The following is a 23,706-nucleotide window of genomic DNA, read 5'->3' on the forward strand; positions in this document are numbered from 1 at the left end:
TCTTTATGGAAATATGAGAAATGAAATTAAAAAAAAAGGATAAGGCCACCCGCTGGGCCGCTACCAGGCCTGTTGGGCCGAGCAGCCCAGCAGGGCAGCCAGAAAAGGTCCGAGCAGTGAGGTGCTTAGGGCACCGAGGGGCACGATGTGCCTTGGGGGAGCAGGCGTTCGACCGATGGGGCCATCGGGTGGCGGCGGCGCTCAACGGAGCTCCGGCTTCCGCGGTTCGTCTGACCGGTTCATGCGCTCTCTGATGCTCTCTCTCTGCGGCTGGCCCGGCTCCTTAAATATGGAGATGCACTCCCCTGGCTCGGGCAACTGGGAACGCGAGTTCTCTGCTCTTTCTCTCCCTGCTCGCTCCGCTGTTCGAGTTCGGTGCTTCGATCCTCACTGGTAGTATCGGGCGAGTGTGGAGGTGGTGCTACGCTTGTTCAGCGTGGACTTCGTGTGCTCTGTTGATGTGCTCCAGCACCTGTGTGGTGCCGTGCATCTGATCTGGTCTCTGTCCACCGTGGCCTGGTGCTTGGGCTCCCTGCTGCGCGGTGTTCTTCTTCTCGGGCTGGTGTCGAGGACGTCTCCCTCGACTCCGGCAGCGGCTCTAGTATCTCCGTCAACCTCCCGCCGTGCAGGTCCGGACGTGGGCGGCGGAATTGGTTTTCTGGGACAGAACTTCGTGTTCGCTGAGCTGGTCTTCCCACGTAGACAATCTACATGCTGTGAGTTACCCGTTGCCTCACTTTATTTATTGAGTAATTTTGTGCAATCTGCTAGTATTATTTATTTGGGTGTGATTGCACAATTTGTGGGCGGATTAAATGCTCGATGATGATAGCGGTGTAGTGAGACAACGTGACAGTCTCGGTTTTAGTGTGTTGTTAATTTTCAGCATTGATATTATTTGTGCCTAGTCATCTTTTACTATTGTGCAGGCTGATTATTTAAGTTCACTATTATTCCTTAATTTTTGTGCACACTGTTTTGATCTTGATATTCATGCTTGATTTCTAGGCTCATAATATTTGATCTAAAACCCTGATTTGGTAAGATAGGACTGTCACGTTAGTCGAGGATCTTTGATCACCCTTTAGCGTTGGAGGGCTGTTTATTGCAGCAACCCGCTATTTTTAGAGCAATATTTTAATATAAACAATCATGTTTATTTGTTTGATCTGCCTTCTTCATCTACTAGCCATGTTTAATTTGCAAATGGATTTGAGTAGCTATATTACATGTTTTCATGTTCTAGAATTGCTACTGTTCATTGCTGTTATAATTACATATGACATTTATCTGAGTGATATGCTTGTTTTATTCGGAATTAGTATATTTAATATATTTAAATATTATGAAAGTATGTCACTTATTTCTTCAAAACTACAAAAAACCAATTCGTATTATGGCCTCCAGTTCTGATGTCATTAAGCCTGAAGCGTTCGACGGCGCAAGCTTTAAACGCTGGCAGATTAAGACTCGCATGTGGCTCACTGACCTAAAATTATTTTGGGTAGTGACGTCGGCTGTTCCCCAGGCTGCATCAGATGATGCTGATGATGCAGCAAAGGCCGCCGCACTAGCGGAGAAGGCCAAGTGGGACGAAGCCAATGAGGCATGCTTGTCTCGTCTGCTGAACGTCTTGTCGAACCGCTTATTTGACGTGTACTCTCGTTTCACCTCCGCCAAGGGTCTATGGACTGAACTTGAGAACGAGTTCTCTGAAGTTGACAATGGCAATGAGTCATTCACAACGGAAAACTACCTCAACTATAAAATGGTTGAGGGAAGGTCTGTTATGGAGCAGCTACAGGAGATTCAACTCCTTGTTAGGGACTTGGTCCAATATGGCTGCGTCCTACCAGACAGTTTTCAGGTGAATTCAATACTGGCAAAGCTCCCGCCTTCTTGGCGAGACTTTGTGACTTCACGCCGCCACATGAAGAAGCAAATGACTCTCACTGAGTTGTCAGCTGCGATAAATGTGGAAGAGCGTGCAAGGTCCAGTAACAAGCCATCCCAGCAACTTCAGGCTCACGTTGTTGAGAAGGGTGGAGATAGAAAATTCCAGAAGAAGAAGAAGAACTCTCCACAGAAGAATATGAACCAACCTAAGTCCAAAAAGATGAAGAAGAAAAAGGAGGACTTTATCTGCTACGTTTGTGGAGTCTCGGGGCATACAGCTCGGAGATGCAAACTTAGGAAGGGAAAAGGTCCTCCACCTCAGCGCAAAGAATGGAACGTGGTGGTTAACTCCACCCCAGGGTATGCACTTCAGGCCTTTATGGCAAGTCCATCAGATGACTGGTGGATGGATTCCGGTGCTACTGTTCATATTTGTGCTGATCGATCCATGTTCTCTTCATTCCAGGGATTCAACAGCGCACCAGTCTTGATGGGAAATGGTGTTCCGGCAGCAGTTCGAGGTACTGGACAGGTCTACCTGAAGTTAACTTCAGGAAAGACGCTCGTGCTGAAGGACGTACTCTATGTGCCCTCGATGAGCCGGAACCTCATTTCAGTGTCGCTGTTATGTCGACAGGGTCTCAAATTAGTGTTTGAGTCTAATAAAGTGGTCCTGTCTAAGTTTGGTACTTTTGTTGGAAAGTCATATGAGTCAGGCGGTTTGTTCCGTCTTTCTGTTTTGAACAATCATTCTTCTTACCATGTTAATGTGGTCTGTAATAACGATTCCATTAATAATATATGGCATTCCCGTTTGTGTCATGTGAATTTTGAGGCCATTAAGAGATTAAGTGACATGTCTTTAATTCCTGAATATAAACATGTTAAAGGTGTAAAATGTGGTATTTGTGTGCAAGCTAAGCAGCCCAGAAAACCGTTTCATACGGTTGAAGGCAGAAGTACCACTCCTTTAGAACTAATTCACTCAGATATCTGTGAGATGAATGGTATAATCACAAAAGGCGGTAAAAGATACTTTCTTACCTTGATAGATGATGCTACTAGGTTCTGTTATATTTACTTACTCAGAACTAAAGATGAAGCACTAGAACACTTTAAGATCTATAAGACTGAAGTTGAAAACCAGTTAGACAAGAAAATTAAAAGGCTTCGGTCTGATAGAGGAGGTGAATACCTTTCCAACCTTTTTGATGAGTACTGCAAAGAGTGTGGAATCATTCATGAAACCACTGCTCCATATTCACCTCAGTCAAATGGGGTAGCTGAAAGGAAGAACCGAACGGTGTGTGACTTAGCTAATGCTCTGTTGCAAAGTTCGGGGATGCCTGACATCTGGTGGGGCGAGGCAGTACTCACGGTGTGCTATGTCCTGAACAGGGTGCCGCCTCGCAACCGTGAGGCCACGCCCTATGAAGGATTTAAAGGAAGGAAGCCAGATCTTTCGCATCTTCGGACTTGGGGTTGCCTTGCAAAGGTGAATGTCCCATTGCCGAAGAAGAGAAAGCTAGGCCCTAAGACCGTAGACTGTGTCTTCCTGGGTTATGCACATAACAGTGCAGCTTATAGATTTCTAGTGGTCCATTCCGAGACAAGCGAAATCGCTGTAAATGTAATAATGGAGTCTCGGGATGTGACATTCTTTGAGAGCATCTTCCCTATGCGGGATAAGGAAGTAGTAGCCCCAGATGGTCCATCTCGGACATATTCTCTGCCCTCGAGTGTCCATGACCAGACTCCAGATTTGGAGTTAAGGAGGAGTAAGAGACAAAGGACTGAAAAGTCTCTGGGTGATGATTATATTATCTATCTAGTGGATGAAGAACCACACTCCCTCACAGAGGCATATACATCTCCGGATGCAGAGTACTGGAGGGAGGCTGTCCGTAGCGAGATGGATTCAATCATCTCGAACGGAACTTGGGAGATAACTGATCTCCCAGCTGGTTGCAAGCCTGTGGGCTGTAAATGGATCTTTAGGAGGAAGAGGAGACCCGATGGTACTATTGAAAAGTACAAGGCCCGTCTTGTGGCTAAGGGTTTTACTCAAAAGAAAGAGGAGGATTATTTTGATACTTATTCTCCGGTGGCTCGATTGCCCACAATCCGTGTGCTTTTAGCGCTGGCAGCTGCTTATAAACTTCTTGTCCATCAAATGGACGTAAAGACAGCATTCCTAAATGGAGAGCTGGAAGAGGAAATTTATATGCAGCAACCAGAAGGATTTGTGGTTAAAGGACAAGAGAGCAAAGTGTGTCGCTTGATTAAATCCTTATACGGTCTTAAACAAGCTCCCAGACAATGGCATGAGAAGTTTAATAATACTCTGACCACTGCCGGGTTTTGTGTAAACGAAGCCGACAAGTGTGTGTATTATCGCTTCTCTGGGGGCAAAGGTGTCATCATGTGTTTATACGTTGATGACATATTGATATTTGGGACCGATTTGGAGGCTATCATGGAGACAAAATTATTCCTCTCCAAGAACTTTGATATGAAGGACTTGGGTGAAGCTGATGTTATACTGAACATCAAGCTGATAAAGGGTGAGGATGGGATTACTTTGTCACAATCCCATTATGTGGAAAAGGTCCTGACTCGCTTTGGACATATGGACTGTAAACCAGTCACCACGCCCTATGATCCATCCTACACGCTCAGTAAATATGAAGGCGAGCCTGTGAACCAGCTACTATATTCGCAGATCATCGGATCTCTCATGTACCTGAGCAGTGCAACTAGACCAGATATCTCATATGCAGTATGCAGACTGGCTCGTTATTCGGCCAGTCCAGGAGATAGACACTGGGTAGCCTTGTACAGAGTGCTTCGGTATTTGAAGGGAGCGATGAATCTTGGTATTAAATATACCGGATTTCCGTCAGTACTTGAAGGATTCAGTGATGCAAACTGGATCTCTGACTCGGATCAAATGAAGTCTACAAGTGGCTATGTGTTCACTTTAGCTGGTGGGGCCGTGTCATGGAGATCGTCTAAACAATCAGTGTCGACACGTTCCACCAAGGAGGCTGAATTAGTTGCACTTGATTCAGCAGCATTGGAGGCTGAATGGTTGAGAGACCTGTTGTCAGACCTTCCAATGCTAGCAAAGCCGATACCGGCTGTCCTAGTATACTGTGACAACACTTCTGTGTTGCTAAAAGTGAACAGTAGAAAGGACAACCAAAAATCCTCGAGGCATATCAGAAGACGACTTGATTCATGTCGGCATGCTAGAGAGACGGGTGTAATAACCGTAGATTACATCAAGTCTGAAAGGAACCTTGCTGATCCTTTCACCAAAGGGCTGGCTCAAAAGCCAATCCAAGCAGCATGCATGGGAATGGGACTCGTACCCTGTTAGCGGTTTCAACTGCGGATAACTGTCCTGTGTGACCGGAGATCCCGAGATCCAGGCTCCAGGAAACGAAGCACTGTGAAACCAAGAGCACAAAAGATAAAGAGTCTCATAAGCTGCTGTGCTTTGTCTGTATGGCAGGTTGAGCGATATGCTCTTAATGAAGTCAATGCTATAAGCAGGGAAATTGTCCTACAGAATTTCCTTAATGATTTCACCTATATGAGTTGACTGTGGGGTCGCAGTCCAGGAGAGAATGGGGTTTTCTCTCTAGTGAGCTCATGAATAGATATTAAAGGGCATGACCGTAACGCCCTGCCCCGTAAGAGAAGCAGATTATCTGCCTAGTACTATGTGCCCTTTGTGCGAAGATTCTCACACTAGGGTTTGTGGATCAAGGCGTAGTCCTCCGCTTACTCGTGCAGGGTTGGAACACACTGGGATAGGCTTTGGTTCAAACCTAACAAGTACCTCTGCCGAAAAGTAGTATATAAACAGTACGGGAGCTCAATGACATTGATCAGAAAATAAGAGTGAAAATGGTGGGGATTGCTGTTCATTTCAGGGTTTTTCCCTTTATTTTCTTTATGGAAATATGAGAAATGAAATTAAAAAAAAGGATAAGGCCACCCGCTGGGCCGCTACCAGGCCTGTTGGGCCGAGCAGCCCAGCAGGGCAGCCAGAAAAGGTCCGAGCAGTGAGGTGCTTAGGGCACCGAGGGGCACGATGTGCCTTGGGGGAGCAGGCGTTCGACCGATGGGGCCATCGGGTGGCGGCGGCGCTCAACGGAGCTCCGGCTTCCGCGGTTCGTCTGACCGGTTCATGCGCTCTCTGATGCTCTCTCTCTCTGCGGCTGGCCCGACTCCTTAAATATGGAGATGCACTCCCCTGGCTCGGGCAACTGGGAACGCGAGTTCTCTGCTCTTTCTCTCCCTGCTCGCTCCGCTGTTCGAGTTCGGTGCTTCGATCCTCACTGGTAGTATCGGGCGAGTGTGGAGGTGGTGCTACGCTTGTTCAGCGTGGACTTCGTGTGCTCTGTTGATGTGCTCCAGCACCTGTGTGGTGCCGTGCATCTGATCTGGTCTCTGTCCACCGTGGCCTGGTGCTTGGGCTCCCTGCTGCGCGGTGTTCTTCTTCTCGGGCTGGTGTCGAGGACGTCTCCCTCGACTCCAGCAGCGGCTCTAGTATCTCCGTCAACCTCCCGCCGTGCAGGTCCAGACGTGGGCGGCGGAATTGGTTTTCTGGGACAGAACTTCGTGTTCGCTGAGCTGGTCTTCCCACGTAGACAATCTACGTGCTGTGAGTTACCCGTTGCCTCACTTTATTTATTGAGTAATTTTGTGCAATCTGCTAGTATTATTTATTTGGGTGTGATTGCACAATTTGTGGGCGGATTAAATGCTCGATGATGATAGCGGTGTAGTGAGACAACGTGACAGTCTGGGTTTTAGTGTGTTGTTAATTTTCAGCATTGATATTATTTGTGCCTAGTCATCTTTTACTATTGTGCAGGCTGATTATTTAAGTTCACTATTATTCCTTAATTTTTGTGCACACTGTTTTGATCTTGATATTCATGCTTGATTTCTAGGCTCATAATATTTGATCTAAAACCCTGATTTGGTAAGATAGGACTGTCACGTTAGTCGAGGATCTTTGATCACCCTTTAGCGTTGGAGGGCTGTTTATTGCAGCAACCCGCTATTTTTAGAGCAATATTTTAATATAAACAATCATGTTTATTTGTTTGATCTGCCTTCTTCATCTACTAGCCATGTTTAATTTGCAAATGGATTTGAGTAGCTATATTACATGTTTTCATGTTCTAGAATTGCTACTGTTCATTGCTGTTATAATTACATATGGCATTTATCTGAGTGATATGCTTGTTTTATTCGGAATTAGTATATTTAATATATTTAAATATTATGAAAGTATGTCACTTATTTCTTCAAAACTACAACACATATTACGTGCCACCTTTGATTCTCTTTAAGAGGCGGAGCTAAAATACTCACTCCGTTTATTTTTAGTTGTCGCTGAATAGTTCAATTTTGCATTATCCAACGACAACTAAAACGAAACGGAGGGAGTAATACGTTACCCGCGCGCTCAAGCACAAACCAGTAGGTTAAAACATGTTTTATTCTCTGCGTTAAAAGAGTGATTTGTATGTTTTAGCACTAGTTTCCCATCATTGCTGGTTGCATTAAGATCGGCAGTAATAACTTATCATGCATGTCAGGTAGTTTTAAAACCAGGTCTAGATAAAAAAACGGTCGAAAACGGATACTTATTTAGATATCAATTTTTTGATTGTTTTTCTTTGATTGCGAATGAATAGGATATAGAATCTGTTATACAAATTTGTATTCTTGTTTTTAGCATCGAGCTTGTAAAAATTCATATATAAAAGGTAAACATCAAATTTATCATATATTTTCTCAAGTGTTAGATATAAAATTTGGATAAGAATTCGGATATTTATTCACCTTTTTTGTTGTATAGCTAGAGCAAATAATGCATAAAACAATTTGTGCAAAATTTTATTCTTACCGACATCAAATTTCATACATATCTATTTTAAAATATAAAATTTGTTCGAATAATTTGGATATCCACTTTCATTTCTCGGGATTGTTATAAGTTACACCAAAGCTTATCATAATATTTTTCTCAGCAGTTATTTCATTCAGTGGCGTCTTTCCTGTAACACAAATTTATTAGAATTCTTTAGGCTCATCCCATCTTTTAGCATTGTTGAAAGTTATAGCACAACAAAATCTTTATCAACCATGGGCCATCATTGTCTAGTGTTTAATTTCAATAACTCCGAGAAACTAGAGTATATCTTCAAGTCATCTAACCAACTCAATCAGCCAAGGAAAATTGGAAAACCATGTTAGGATGAAATTATATGTTAAATTGAGTGTAAGATAAGATTACTTAGTAAGTTAGAAAAAGGAAATAATACCAATTGCAAAGTGGGCACGACCAACGTATGTAGTTGTGTGCACTATAAGGAGGAAGTAGGGCACCTTGCATGAATGATCATGAAAATCGAAGTTATGTTTGTCACGGTAACTGGACATTTGTTCCATAGATATCTTGCTATAATACTTGGTAAAATTGCTTCCATACTTATTTTGTTCCATTGATGCTGGTGAGTGCCAAAATACCATCCAAACTTAGTACATTGCCAATATGGCATTGTGGTAACGAAGTTCGTTCCAACAATATGCTACACAGTGAGAATTTTCATGTAATATTTCATATAATATGTAACATTCTTTCACAAGATCAATGGCATTGTAAATGTTGTTATAAGCCACCAAGTTATATACATTGGAGACCATTATTTTGGAACAAAGAACCATATGTATTTTATTCACAAAAACATGTCATTAAGGGCTTCAAATCTTATGGTTTTAACCCAATTATAAACATAAGAGTGTGATACATACAATACTTAAAAATAATAACAACATGACATCTAAATCCAAGAGTTTCCACCTAGAATCTAAATGCATCCTAATCACAAGTGTTTCAATGTCACTAGTATGTGAATGATTTTTGAACAAAAAGTTAAATAAAAATAGAGAATGTAGATTGGGTGGCTCACTAAAGAGGAAGTGGGTGGTGATGCTCCTAGGGCCGACGATGGCTCGTGGCGGACGAGGACACGAAAGCATGGTGGCCAAATGAATTCTAGCCGGGAACTACACCATCCTAAGGCCCACTTTCGAGTCCCATCAGGGTGAAAGACAGTTTTATATGGTTGGCTGATGGAGTCGATGCAAATTAATGCCCCTGAGGGCACCAAGGCCGATTTCCTTGTCTACTGCCTTGAGATTCCACATGAAGCCCCCTCCATCTACGACCAAGCTCCACCATATATTCTAGAGGGATTCATGTGCCAACTATGCTACATGCCGCTCTAGGAGGGGGAATGCTCTAGTAGAGGGCGCCGTGGAGGGGCTCGAGGCCGGTGATGAAGGGCGGACCATCTTCGGCGAGCGTGACGGTGCACAGGGACGTTGTTTCTATGTTGGAGGGAGACCAAAGGACGCCGGAGTAGGGGAATCCGAGCAGGACGGCCTGAGAAGTGGCGTCGGCGACCTGCCGGTCGAGCAGGCCCGCTGTGGTGGCGATGGCGTTGGCCACGGTCGCGGCCAAGCCCTCGCTAGAGGCGGCATCGACATAGGAGAGAGGGCGGCCGTCCATGGGCTGGGGCATTTCCTGGAGGGGGGCAGTAGGGAGCGGCGGCGGCTGGGTGGGAGGGGAGAGAAGTGAAAAAAAATCTAACCTAGCTCTATACTATGTGGGAAACCCTGACCCTATCTTGTGGTTAGATAATGTATTAATAGACATGAGATAACTGGGTTTGACCCATTATACAGGGGTGAGAGAGTAATTACACGAGGAGAAACCAAACCCTAAACGGGATTCTAACAGTTTGACTCACTACTATACTAAAATTGTATTCTTGACAACCAAGTATAAACTAATAATTACAGTATCCTTCATCTTCGCAAGCACAACAATTTATAGAGATTTTTTTCTATTCCCTCCACTTAGATTTTCTGAACAGCTCCTCTCAATAACTTTGAGTGTTATTCTATGTTCTCAACAACTTATAAGTTATAATAAAGCAAGGAGGAAAAAAGGGCAATGCCAATAATGTCGTCCAGGTGGATTGGGAAAAAAACATTCCACTCATGTGAAGAAATTATATTATTTAAACAACAATGCGTTAGGGGAGCTTCCAGCATATGGTGTCTTGGTGTGTTCTCAGAGAGAAAAGGAATGCCTTTGTGGCATACAGAACACGGCAGAAAACGAATCTATATGGAGGCTATGCTACTGAACTAACATGCGCTTTATCATATCCGGACCGGGCCGGGCACAGGCTGAAACATTACAGAATGTTCCCTTCCTTCCTAGAATGAAAAAGCTCACGCTTTCACCAAAATCTGACGAAATCCTTTTGCTTATAAAGGAGTCGGGAAAACTCAAAAAGCTTGGGGCCGTGTCAATGCGAATAATCAAATCAGATACAATTAAATAGGTAGATGCCCATGACATGTGAATATAATAGCATAATCTGCAGTTCTTACAAATTTTGTGCACATATGTGTAGCCCTACCTAATATATTCTTGGTTTGCAAAATTATAATACGGAGTTATAAAATATGTGCATAATATATGGCATTTATTCTATAGCGCCGGCCCTGGCGGGGGTCGAGCAGTGCCCCCGACTAGTGCCCTCGACCAAGGCCCCCCATAATATTGTAGCCCATTAATCTTGACTTCGTAGTCTCAAGCCCAACCGTCTAGGTTCTCAGTGTGTAGTGTGAGATAGGGATGTTTACTCTTTCATCTCTATCTCTCGCACAGTCGTAGACAGACAGGCGGCTGTGCCCTATCCTCTTGTTAGCCCGTGCACGAGCATCGGGTACGGCGACGCTTTCGTCTTGCTCTACACGGTGAAAACGAAACTAACATGACTTGATCGACTAATCTAACAACATGCATCCATTTAATTATTGTTTGAGGTAACCTTCTTTTGAGTTATCTGGACACATAATATGCGACATTTTTCTGCGAGATGTTATGCTATATTTTAATTACTTTTTGTTTAATATGAATACATTTTTCATATATACATAAATATTTATTGAAAATATATACACACTATATCTAAGTGTAATAATTATTATTATAAAGGGTAATAATTATTATTATAAATGGCCTCCGATATAAGTCTTGTACTGGGCCTCTAAAATATCAGGACCGGCACTTGTCTACCTCCACAAATAGATGAAGAAAGTTTTTCCATGTCAAGCTACTATATGATTAACACTTAACACTTCACAATAACAGTGAATTGCTTTATTTTGGTAGTTTTTCTTCTCAAAAAAGCTTAATGCATTATTTTCCTGATCGTGTTTACCTGTTTTAGATTAGATGTGAACTAATTAGATTAGTCCAGTTCATTGTGGCATATTACAGTCAATTAGGTTCATCTTTCAGCTTATATAAGTGTTGATGATGCATATAAGATTGTCTCCAGCAACTCTCATATCTTATTCCTTATTTTAAACTTTAGTCTGCAAATAGTATCAAACATTGTCATCTACAGTGCCATGACCTCTAATTTACACGATCCACCAAAGACCTGCTAGATAAAAAAACGCCAGTTCTAAAATTCTAAGAACTCAAAGGACACTTTGGCGTTGAGCTACTCGGCCAGACAAGAAAGGCACTGGGTCCTTCTACTCAACTATATGTGAAAGGGGCTTAGTAGGTCCTCAACCTTTCGGCCCATACCAGGTCTAAGGTCGGGCTTAGGCTAATTCATTTGTATGTATATAGTTCATATTCATAAAAAAATATTAATTTCTATTTCTCTGCAGCCACATAAGATCACATCATCTATATTATTACTCTCTCCATCCTAAATTAAAATTTATTTAGATAATTAATAGATTCATCATAATCTATTTGAATATAGACATAAAAATCTAAGAGCTAAAACGGATACTATTTTGGGTCGGAGGGAGTATTATTTTTCACCATCCCGGTGTAAGTTTCCAAGGCATTCCGCACGAATACGTTTTTAGTGAGAGACATTAAGGTGTTAATGATATGTACTATGGGTACCAGGCCGAGTCTAATAAAGAAGAATCGGATTGTATGGGCCCATGGACTCATCTATGAGGCCACTAGGGAGGTCCATAGAGATGAGGTTCCCAAAAGATCAGATATGGAAAGCATCTTGGTCGAATAATACATAACCTCCTAAACATATAATAGGACTCATGTACGACTAAGTATTTCACTCGATTCCTTTATGAATTTGGTAAATGACTTGGTGTCTTCCATGTAATAGTCGTGCATCCTTAGGGTATTATTTTATATTGAGAGCTCAAACCTATCTAAACTCTCGTGTCTCTCGTGCTCTAAACTTTAAATTTTGATCTTGTGACATACCCCCATTAAATCACAATTGAACAATGTTTGACAGTTGGGGGATACATGAAGATCAACCTTGAGATGATGACACCCAAGAAGTTTGCATCGAGAGATGAATTCATGTTCAATGCCTTTTGATTCGTCGCCAACATGATAGAAAACCTTGCCATCTGCAACACTGGGTTCTCCTGTGCAACAATACCAATTGAAAGAAAGAAGCATGAATCACATAAATATCAAAACACCAAATTTAAAGTCTTCATATCATGATGGTGCATCTAATAAAGAATATGAATGCCCAACAAAAATTACACAAAGAGAATAATTCATCTATTATGAAGCATGATGCACTATTTAGCATTAATGAGAAAGGAAGCATCACACGACATGATATGAGCAGCTTATCAAGACAAATCCAAGATATACATAATAAAGCTCATGACACCAAATCAGTGTCACACCAGGGTTTCGAGGGCACCAAGACCCGGGCGCGAATCAATCACCAAGTGTGCTAGGACCAAGTCTCACACATATGATGAATCATGGCACAGAAACGAATGTCACATATTTATTATATAATAGAAGTTCTGTACAAAATAAATAAATACATCATAAGGAGACAATGATCCAGCAACCCAAAGTTGACTGGGAGACGACGACATAGACCTCTCACGAACTCATCACAATATCCTTCATGTGTCTCATCATGCGGTACCTGTTCTTGACCTGTGGGGGTGTGAGACAGCAAGGGTGAGCTCACATACGTTCATTGCTCAACAAGTTGTAGGGAATAATGTGCATGAACTCACCAAAGGTGGGAGCTCATGTGCAGTGTAAGGCTTACCAAAGAGGATGATTAAAGCTGAGCATTGCTTTTAAAGTTGGTCAAAATTTTATCAGCAGTTACTAAGTATAAGTAGATACCAACCCAAAAAGTAATAGATCAAAACTGATAACAACACCTGCGATGCAATGCATATGACAAATTAAGTTTAGTTCCATAAATTACTCATGTGAGGGTCCGAGCCGCTCATGACCGTGAGCACGGCTGATATACCATTTTTACACTCTACAGAGGTTGCACATCTTCACCCACAAGTCATGTTACCCATCTGCCAAGGGGTCATGAATCTCATACACCTCTACCAAGGAAGCGAGGCAGGGTAACACTATGAGGCCTTTACAAAGTTCCACTAGCTTCAGAAAACCCGCTACAGTTTCTAGGAAGCTCCAATGCAGGGATCCCTCGCCTGACCACCATTGCAGCAAAATCAACCCACGAACCTCCTACACTGACCACTACCCTATTGCCATTGCCCCTTTCGGGTAAGGTAGTCTTCCACTAGCTTTCCTAATTAGTCAGCCAAGGGCGTCCCATGCCACCCTTGTGGTAGCACTATTTTCCCGGGTGGTTCTCCATGTTCCAATTAACAATATGATCTTATCATGAACAATAATTAAACATCAACATAATTGGAACATGATCATAATGAAACATTAGTTTCCCAAAACCAAGTAAAGCAATATCAAAGCTACCCAATAATTCATCTGTCTGCAAGGTGAGGAATAAAAAATGCTAGGGAAACCTATTAGGCCCCATCAAATTAACCTGAGCATGTCACAGTGATTAACAACGAACACTATTAGGTAAAAAGGAGTGATCAAGGGCACAACTTGCCTGAGACTCAAGATTCCAGGCACCAGGATGATCTTCAGATTCTCGTAACCTCACTGCTATTCGTAGCAATACAAACAAACATGATATAGGCAAAATTTACATCACACCAAACATAAGCACAAGCTGTATAATAATAATCTACGCGATGCTACAAGATCGTGGGTTCAAGAATCGCTAAATTCGGAGTTACGGTTGAAAATATATGGTTTTCAGAAGACCTACTCGATTAACCAATTAGACCTAGGTCTTTATGTTGATTTTATACATCATGTGATAAAGATATTAAATAAATAACTCTAATCTACATTATACTTGAGTAGAGATCATATTTTAGTTAGATTATAAGCATAGACAAACAATCTTTGATTAAGGAGGATAATCTATTAAACATAGGTTTAAACAATATCTAATTATAAGAGTAAGTGATATGGTACAAATGATAACATTACTGCGTAGTTATTATTATTATGAAGCTAACACAACTGGAACAAACTAAAACGGAGTTAAAATGAATTAATTGTGGAATTTCTAATTTTTCGGATTTATTTTGTACCTAAAAATCAATTTCTGGGGTTTATTTATGACTTTTAATAGAGTTCGGACCGAGCAAACAAAATCCCGAGAGCTTAGGGTGTCTCTTATAAAGTTCAGGATCCAAATTTTATTTTCCTAAAACGATACAGGACCGCAGGTTGGTTTCCTAATAACCCAGGGGTTCTTTTATAAAACCGACCCGCCAAAGGGGTACCGATGGATTTCGGTCATCCGATCATGAGTGGGCGGCTCAGATTATATCCCTATTTAAATGAATCAGTACGTGATATAGACCGTTGGATCAACATCACACGGTCCCTATCTGCCGAGCGAAGGGGTACGCTGAAACCGTAATCTCGCGCATTCATCAGTAGATCTACGACCACCGTTCACGCGGTATCCAAATCTAATCCGGACTGGTCAGCCCGAGATCAACGGTCCACGTCAACCATCGCCAGATTCGATCGGAGCCACAATTCCAAGATCCAACGATTCACTGTTGCTTCCCCCATCATCAGACCCTAGGCCAAGACGACGGCGACCGACCCGCCATATGGCGCCATAGACGAGATCCCCAACCACGCCCAGGGGAGCCACTCCGACCAAAACACTGTTAGGGCTTGTTCGGTTACACCAATCCAGAGGGGGATTGAAGGGGATTAAATCCCCTCCTAGTCAAAAATGACTAGAAGGGGATTTAAACCCCTTCAATCCCCCTCTGGATTGGTGTAACCGAACATGCCCTTATGGGGAGCGGGGAACACGGTGAAACATTGGAAGGGACTCTTACCTCGCTGGTGGATGATGGATTGATGGTGGCTAGAGCTTTTCCCCCAGCAGTCTCGTCTCTCTATATGTCTTTGACTGCACGCAATGGTGGCACATGTGATATGCTGGTTGAGGAGGGGGGCAGCCGGGCCCTGTATTTATGCTTGTGGATGGCCGAGGGGTGGCTCCGGGTTCTATACGCGGGTTTGTTAGGCTTACCAACAAGTTCCTAGATTCATGGAGAGCTGTCTAAGACTGGGCGTTCGGGTTACCCGTTTAATTCGGGTCGGGTAGTTCGGGTTTTATTAAATTCGGGTAATGGAAATTGGTACCCGATAGCAGCCAAGAAAAAACGCTACCCGCAAGTTCGGGTTCGGGTATACCCAATTTACCCGAAATATATAAAAGCACAGCTTGTCTCTTGTCTGAATTTTTCCAGTCTTATTTATAGTCCAGACACCCAGTCTTGATCAGTTCTGGCACGAAAAGATCACATGAATTGTATCACGCATTTCCGGTTATTCTTTTGTGAGGATATCTCGTGCATTTCCTGGAAGCCTAGCTAAAATCCACACAGGCAAAGACTGATGACCTGACGTCCTCCTGACCCAAGGAATTGTATCCAGTCAAAGACCTGCCAACCGCAAGGTTTCTCAAGTGGTACTCTCTGTTTCAAGGATGCTTCCACTGTATTGCATCCAGCAGCCATCCAATGCGTGACTATTTTGACATTCATTTAGTGAAACAAACTGTCTTAACTTTTCAGAATAACTGCTAGGAATGCATTTAAGATTATATAAAGGGTTCTAACATGTATAGAAGAAAAAGCAGAGTCACAACAGGAAACATTATAATTCAATCTTGAATTCTTCATTTGAAGTTTACCTGACAGCACCAAGCAATACATTGTTTCCTTCTCCACAGGTTGGCTTGGTTTCTGATGACAGATTGGTTGATCTGCTGATACAGTGAACACAGTGAAAACCTTACGAGATATCACAAAAACAGGTGTTGAGCCACTGGCCCTGATGTCTCAACTTGCTACAATAATCACTGACAGGTGCTAACAACTTGAGTACTTAACAGGTGCTAACATGATTACATGAAGATACCGTGAACACATTACACATTCAGACATTCCAGTGAAACAGTCACAAAAACACAGATCCACAAGTTGTTCTCCAGGGCTCCATTGGCACTTTGACTGGCTAGCACTGGCAGCAACCTAGTTGTAGACCTTCAGTCGGCCATAGTCTAAACTGTCCAATAAAGATTAATGGATCAAATCTGGGCACAACAACACCAGCATAATTGAAAACATGCTAAAAACTCCAATTACACTTGACATCACATACCTTCAAGTACTGTGTGGAGCCATAGTCGAGGTCTGAACATTACTGCTTGGTGTTTGTGACTTGGATATGCCGACAGTCACAGTTGGCTGCTCATTCTTTTTTCCTTTGCCACCATATTCTTCTATCCACTCTGCAAATGCATAGCATAGTTACATATTTAATATTACATTCCTTTGATTCATAAATGCAATCAAGGAAGGAAATATGATACCCTTTTCTATTATTGCCAATTCCTCCGTACTCTCTTTTATGTCAACAGTAGGTCTTCGAAGCCAATCTTGTGTGCATACTAAAGCCTCTAACATGAACGGAGTAAGAGAGGTACGAAAGTCATCCAAAATACGTCCACCTGTGCTAAAAGCTGACTCCGACGCTACTGTTGTGATGGGTATAGCAAGCACGTCACGAGCCATGTGACCCAAAACTGGAAACCTATTTGAATTGACTTTCCACCAAGCAAGAATATCTATTTTTGACTCTGGGTCTTCTGTTTCTTCAGAGAGATATTTCTCAAGTTCAGATTTGTTGGTGCTAGTAGAACAATTGTTTAATTTCATCTTCTTGGAAATTTTTTCTTTAAGCATTCCTCGTGATACTCTCTTAGATTTATCAACATCAACCACTTGAACAAGTTCTTCATTTGGAGCATACATGGTCTTATATTCTTCAAAAAGCTCTGTCACAGAAGTATTAATTGCTTCCCAAACCAATTTACCTGATTCCTCACCAAATATCTCTTCAACACTAATCTTTGTGTACAAAGATAACTTGTACCTTGGATCAAGTAAGGCAGCCACAAATATCAACAAATTGATGTTCTCTTTCTCCTTCTCCTTTCCCTTGCATTTGTTGCGCCCTTTATCCCTTTCTTGCTCTTGTTGATGTCCTTTCTCATTATCTTTGCTGTTGGTGTGCCAAAGTCCCCAATACTTATCAAATTTATCTTTCATTCTATTCCCCATTGAAACTTGCAAACTATCTTCACTACTCAACCATTCTTGAATCAACATACGGATTTCTCCTATCTCATGAAAGAAACCGTTACTAGTGAAAGAAACTGTTACTTCTTGAGCTTGGCTTTCTCTTCAAAGTAATGACGTACAATATCCCTTGTGCAAGTTCTCCTAGATGGAACTTGGAAACGAGGACAAGCTTTGGACATAAATTTTCTAAAGCCAGGCTTCTCACCAAAACAAAAGGGTTGCTCATCTTCTATTACCATCTCAGCAAAGGCATCTCTAAGTGCTTCTTGATCAAACCTCCAAGTGGCAGGAGCTTCCCCATGACATGCTTGCAAGGTGCCTTGCTTTGAGTCCTTGTTGAAAACATGAGGATTGCGTTTGCATGTACCAAAGTGTTTCTTCAACGCAGATGTTCCATGCCCCCTTGTGTCAGCCTTGATTTCACGGTGGAAATATTTGCACCTTCCAGCCTTTAGAGACCCTTTGTCATCCTTGATTTTAATAAAATGTTGCCACATCTCAGACCTTGAAGCCATCTCCCTCCTCTCGACTTTCTCTTTCTCCTTCTCTTCCACATTAATGACCATTTTTTTATTGTCGTCAGTTTTGTCTTGCACTTGAGTCTCTACTTGCACCATTGTTGTCTCCTGACTTTCAAATTGAGTCCCGTTGGCTAGTGACTCAATATTATCCTCTGGTTCTGGCATCTACATAAATCAAAATTGAACACTATAATCAATTAATCATTCACTAATATAAATACAATAAGAACATATCATAAAATACACATCACAGGCCAAATTACAATCTTTTCATATTATTAAGTTCTATCTCTTAAATTGTTCAGTCAGTGTTCCTTTTGACCATTTTCCAAAATTATTATTAGGCTGCAGGTTGGGGTTGCAAGAACAATAAATTGTCCTATTCAAGAACAATGTCACTCACAGACTAAAAAATAGTAAGGGGAATAGGGTTCCAGACTGGGACTAGGAAATACATACATTGCACGACGATTCCGATGTGGCTGCCGTCCTTCAATCCCCTAGTCGCCGGCGACTGGTGACAGGTGACCTGATGATGGAGGTACTGGCCAGGGGCATCGGTCGGTAGTTGGGTACTTGGGTTAGGTGAACCAGCGTGGTGAATAATTGAAGAAGAAACAAGAAAAGAACTAGCGACCTGATGAGTGATGATTGGTGAAGATTGAAGAAGCAGCCGATGTCTGGTTTGGCCGCTGCCTCCGGCGCCACCAGTCCACCACGCGCCACCGAGGACGAGGGACTGGATCACTAGAATAATGGAGAAAGGTGTCTTGCGGTGGCGGGTGGCGGCTAGCTACTTCTAGGTTTTGCAGCGTCGCGCCTTGCCGCCTGGGCACTTTGGCAGCTTGGCTAATTGGCTTGGTGTGCGGACGTGCGGTGTTGACTAATTGACTTGGTGGGATCATCAGATCATGGGCCATGGCATGTGCACGTGATCATGTCCAGTCCAAGCCCAAGGCGGCAAGGCCCACTTCTCCACTCCACCAGATGACCAGACGGCCAGACCGCCACGGTGTGCAGTACTAATATGGGTACTTCGGGTACCGGGTGCTACTACCTGAAATACCCAAACTAATTTTGGGTAATAGCATTTACTATCCGGATTAGACTTCGGGTACCACGGGTTCGGGTATTTCGGGTCCGGGTCTGGGTTTTTCGGGTTCGGGTAGCGGGTAGCGGGTAATATGCCCAGTCTTAGAGCTGTCGTGTAACCTGCACGCGGGATCTTCATTCGGACACGAGGACGGTGACGACGCTGACCATTGGGCCCCACCTGGCAACGTTTCCCATGCGAACGGGTGAGGGGAAAGAAGCTAGGGAACGGGCCCCACGTGTCATTCACATAAGGAAAAGAAAAACGAGTAGGCAGGGTGGGCCGGCTGGCGCGCGAGAATCATATGGGCCGGTGGAGAGGTTGTGAGTGGGCCACGGGAATAGGAAGTCAGCCCCAGTGAATATATCTTTGCCCTTTTATTTTTTTCTTTCTGATTTGTTTTTCCCATTTCAATTTCAAACCAAACTCATGTTTTGAACTTCACTTTCCAAGTGTCAAAATTTATCCTAAAGTGAATATAAACACTACAGTTTACAATATTATTACTTATTTTTTCCTTATCATTTTATTATGGATGTAATGAATGACTTCATTAAAATTTCCTTTCTCATTTCCTATTTTATGTTTTCATTTAAAATTTTGAGGTCAAGTTTAAATTATGATTCCTTATTGCAATAAAATGTATCACCACAAATTCATAAGCATGAGATGCCCATTCTTTCATATGACTATTTTAATACTTTTAATTGATTATGAATAGGAATTGTCCTACTAAATTCCAAAGGTTTCAAAAATTCTAGAAACACTATCCTAGATATTTTTGTTTCTTTATATTATTATTTTATGATATATTTTTTCTTCTACCAGTTTTAGGTCTTACAGTCAGAGTACCAATTAAGAATTTTAATTGAAAGTACTTTGCTAAGGTACCAATTTGTGACCCACGAAAGTGCCAAGTCTGAATTGCTTCTTAGCTTGCTCAGTCCTCTTTTCCCACCATGAGACTACATGAGATCACTCAGAGAAATTGTTAGTCTCCAATGACATAAGATATATGTTCTCCTCCCTAAAGATGTTCATCAAGTACTTGAATGGCATGTCCTATGCACATTCTAACATTTAAAAGAGCTAGAGGGAAGCCACACATATCTTGGTCAAGGCATACAAATATCAATTCAACCAATTGAAAGAGGTAAATCTATGCCTACTCAAGACATGCCTTCACAAGATAAATCATATAAAGACATACATGGTATACGCAAGATAATCATTAATAAACCAAAAAGCATATCATCAAACAAAAATCGGATTCCTCAATTCTAGTGCACATGATAACCAATTGAAAGAATTAACACCAAATGAAAGCAAACACACATTTAAAAAATATCAATACTAATTGAATGTTAAAAACACAATCATATGCACAATTAGGCAATTAAGCAAAAAGGAATTTAGACTAAATATTGGCATTACTTCATCAATTAATAGCAGCATGCGCCATAATGAAGAATACCAAATTAGGAACACCAATCAATGGAATTACATATATGATACTAAATGAAGTGCATAGTTCCATACCTTTGCCTTTTTACCTGAATATAATGAAGTCCACTTGCAAGGCATTTCTTATTTTTGCTTGTGCATGCCACTCCTCCTTTGATCTCTACTTAACATAGCTTACATAGTCCATTGGAAACACAAGCAAGGGGTTTTCTTGTTCTAGCGACCAAAGGTTACTGACAAAAGAAGACCCCATTATATGGACTAAACTTTAAATGCCATGCTTGTAGAGGGTGAATACCAATTGATGCACAATTATACCAATTGCAGGATTGCGCCAAAAACAAGATAGCAAGATTTATACAATTGAACTCTAGGTTTAGCCATATAAAGCAAGATAATACAAAAGATTCTAAGCCATGGCACACAAATATACCAGATGCAAGATCAAGATAAAATCTACTAAACACAATGACATTACTAAATAAAGATGATTAATTCTAATTGATAGATATACCATGATTGAACCAATTGGAACATGCATATTTGCTAGAATATATCAAATGGAACATATACAATCTCATATATAGAAGAATTACTCCAAAGACAAGCAGAGTAACATATACACATACTCAAGAGCATCAAAAAATTTCTTATGTGACTATTCAAGGCACAAGAAATATACGAATTGAATATAATGCACTTAAAATCACAGAGTTATCGTCCTTTGGAGATTTTCAAGTTGTAGGTTCTTTTCTTCATTCTTTATTAACATTCTTTATCTCTACAACTTAACTTAACTTGAGATGAACATGGAGTTCTAGTTATAACAACAATTTCAACATTGGGTCAATGAATAATAATGAAATTTATAGGTTAAGTTTAGAATCGAAATTAACTGCCTTAAGCATTCCCATAGTCTTTAGTTCAACTCCGGGTACCTACAAGGTCTAGTGTGTACACTTTGGTACCCATTTTAAGATGGGTTCATCGAGATCAGCTAAAAGTGACATGGGTACCCAAATAGCACTTGTGCTAATTCTAGGTGAACTAATCACTGTTCTAGCACACGTCTAGTATTTGTGTCTCCTAAACGAATAAGAATGAAGTGAATTACTCGACTTTGGAATTTTACCAATAGAACAAACCTTTCTTAGATGACCTCATTCACCACATGTGTAGCAGAAGCGACACTCAGTCTGGCATGATGCTTGTTGTTCATTCTTCTTGGTGATGGTCATCTTTGGAGTTGTACGTTCTTTATTCTTCATGTGAGGACATGAAGTGATCTTCGTCGTTGCATCCAAAACATCTCCTCACTCCTATGTGTGGACATGAGGCAATAAAATGTCGTATCTCCTTACATCTGAAGCATCTCCTTTTATCGTTTGTGGGAGACATGGAGACATTGTTAGCGCAAAAAGCAAGAACAATTGAGTTTTTACCTTTTTCCTTGTCCATGCCATTTGATTTCTTCTTTATTGCTCTAGAAACTAGCTTTTGATGGAGCTTGACACATGTTGTGGTTTCTCCCTTCTCAAGCCTCTTTTTTGAGAAATCTGGAAGGAGGACCCCTACTGTAATTTTTTATATTAAGGTGTTCGAATACAGAGATAGCGAGAATTATGCTATAGCTTGATGAGTAAAGTATAGATGATGAATAGGGGAGTAAATCTACACAAATAACTAAGTGTATATCTGTTACAGCCATTCTAGTATTGCAGTGTCATATTTTCCTCTTGTTGTATGGATAACCAAAGGCATTTCTTTCTTGAAGTCATTTTTGCAGTGGTGTACTGTTGACCCACGTTTTCAAAGAGCCATCCATTCCCACATTTCCAAATGCTCCATATTATTAGGATGATCACTTCCATGAAGAAAGGTACATTTAGATGCTGCTTTAGGTTAGATGCTTCCTCTAGCTGAGAAATTCTTGGAGAAGTGAGCCCTATTGAATTCCAGCAGGCCTTTGCAAAATTACATCTGAGGAGGAGATGATAAAGTGTTTCCTCCTTCTACCAAATGCAATTTTCGCATGAATAAGACTCCAGTTCCATATTTCGTCTGCGCAGCATATTCCTTGTGTTTAGCCTATTGAATTCCAGCAGGCCTTTGCAAAATTACATCTGAGGAGGAGATGATAAAGTGTTTCCTCCTTCTGCCAAATGCAATTTTTGCATGAATAAGACTCCAGTTCCATATTTCGTCAGCGCAACATATTCCTTGTGTTTAGCCTATTCTTTAACCATAACCAAAAGAAAACTTTGTGTCGAGGCTAACATTTGCTTTTCCAAAGCCATTTGTATACAATATGAGCATTGGAGTGTCTCATTTGCCTTTTGTAAGCCTTCTGCACCAAGAAAAAACCAGTGCCCCAAATATATTTCAAGTTATCTTTTGTGTCCTCGAGATTAATATTGTCCCATACTGCACTCAGGTCCATATATTGTTCATAAGCTTGTTCTGAAAGAGGTAACTGAAATATTTGGTATAAGTGGTTTTTTTGCTTTACCTCGGCTAAAGATAAATTTGTATCATTGGCGAATGAGAATAGTTATGGGTATTATTGCCTAGGTACTCCATTATTCCACAAATCATGCCAGAATTGAATTGACTATCCATCTCCAATCGAGGGAAGAGCCAGGCCCTTATAATTGTCCAACAAATTCAACAAGCTTCTCCACCAGAAAGACCCTATTCTTCGCTAGCTCGGTAATCTGCCACCGCTGTAATAATTGTTCCAAATTAGCCAAACCCATGGTAGATCAGATTTGTTGTAGAACTTATGTAGATATTTCATAAGTAAGGCCACATTTTGAGTCTCCAGCTTTAATACCCCTAAACCACCCTATGATTTCAGTTTAACTATCATTGACCAGGCAGCTAAAGGAGATTTTTTGCATTAATGTCATTCCCCCTCTAAAGGCAATGCTTTCTATAGATGTCAATCTATTTGACCACCATTGTTGGTATCTTTAGAGTACACATGTAGAATGTTGGCAAAGCAGATAACACTGACTTTACCAATTCGAGCCTTCCAGCTTGCGACAAGAACAACATTGATGG

The sequence above is a fragment of the Zea mays genome, chromosome 10 (assembly GCF_902167145.1).
Source record: "Zea mays cultivar B73 chromosome 10, Zm-B73-REFERENCE-NAM-5.0, whole genome shotgun sequence".
NCBI lineage: Eukaryota > Viridiplantae > Streptophyta > Magnoliopsida > Poales > Poaceae > Zea > Zea mays.